Source organism: Trichechus manatus, unplaced genomic scaffold (genome assembly GCF_000243295.1).
Source record: "Trichechus manatus latirostris isolate Lorelei unplaced genomic scaffold, TriManLat1.0 scaffold00053, whole genome shotgun sequence".
NCBI lineage: Eukaryota > Metazoa > Chordata > Mammalia > Sirenia > Trichechidae > Trichechus > Trichechus manatus.
The window spans coordinates 4,074,192-4,075,435 of record NW_004443989.1 but is presented as its reverse complement, the minus strand read 5'-3'; positions in this window follow the sequence as shown (position 1 = coordinate 4,075,435).

Here is a 1,244-nt window from a genome sequence, read left to right as displayed (position 1 = left end):
ACTCCCCCTTTCCACCCTGGATTTCCCGTGTCCGTTCAACCAGCTCCTGTCCCTTTCTACCTTCTCATCTCGCCTCCAGACAGGAGCTGCCCATTTAGTCTCATGTATCTACTTGAGCTAAGAAGCACACTCTTCATGAGTATCATTTTATGTCTTATACTCCAGTTTAATCTTTGCTGAAGAGTTAGTTTCGGGAATGGGTTTAGTTTTGGGCTAATAAAGAGTCTGGGTGCCGTGTCTTCTGGGGTTCCTCCAGTCTCAGTCAGACCTTTAAGTCTGGTCTTTTTACTAGAATTTGAGTTCTGACCTCACTTTTTTCCTGCTCCATCAGGGACTCTCATTGTATTCCCTGTCAGGGCGGTCATTGGTGGTAGCCAGGCACTGTCTAGTTCTTCTGGTCTCAGGCTGATGAAGTCAAGTCTCTGGTTTATGTGGCCCTTTCTGTCTCTTGGGCTAGTATTTTCCTTGTGTCTTTGGTGTTTTTCATTCTCCTTTGCTCCAGGTGGGTTGGGACCAATTGATGCGTCTTAAATGGTCGCTCGCTAGCTTTTAAGACCCCAGATGCCACTCACCATAGTGGGATGCAGAACGTTTTCTTAATAAACTTTGTTATGCCGATTGACCTAGATGTCCCCTGAAAACACGGTCCCCAGACCCCTGCCACTCTGTCCCTTGAAGTGTTTGGTTGTATTCAGGAAAGTTCTTAGCTTTTTCTTTAGTCCAGTTGTGCTGACTTCAACATTATATGTGTGTTATCCTTCCCCTTCATCTAAGATAACTCTTGTTTACTATCTAGTTAGTGAATATCCCTCTTCCTCCCTCCCAACCCTTGTAACCATCAACTTTTCTTGAGTTCTTATAATAGTGGTCTCATACAATATTTGTCCTTTTGCAACTAATTTCACTCAGCATAATGTCTCCCAGATGCATCTATGTTATGAGATGTTTTGTGGATTCATCGTTGTTCTTTATCATTGGGTAGTATTCCATTGTGTGAATATACCATGATTTGTTTATCCATTCGTCCATTGATGGGCACCTAGGTGGTTTCCATCTTTTTGCTATCGTGAACAGTGCTGCAATGAACATAGGTGTGCATATATCTATTTGTGTGACGGCTCTTATTTCCCTAGGATATATTCCAAGGAGCAGGATTGCTGGATCATATGGTACTTCTATTTCTATTTCTAGCTTTTTTAAGGAAGTGCCAAATCAATTTCCAAAGTGGTTGTACCATTTTACAT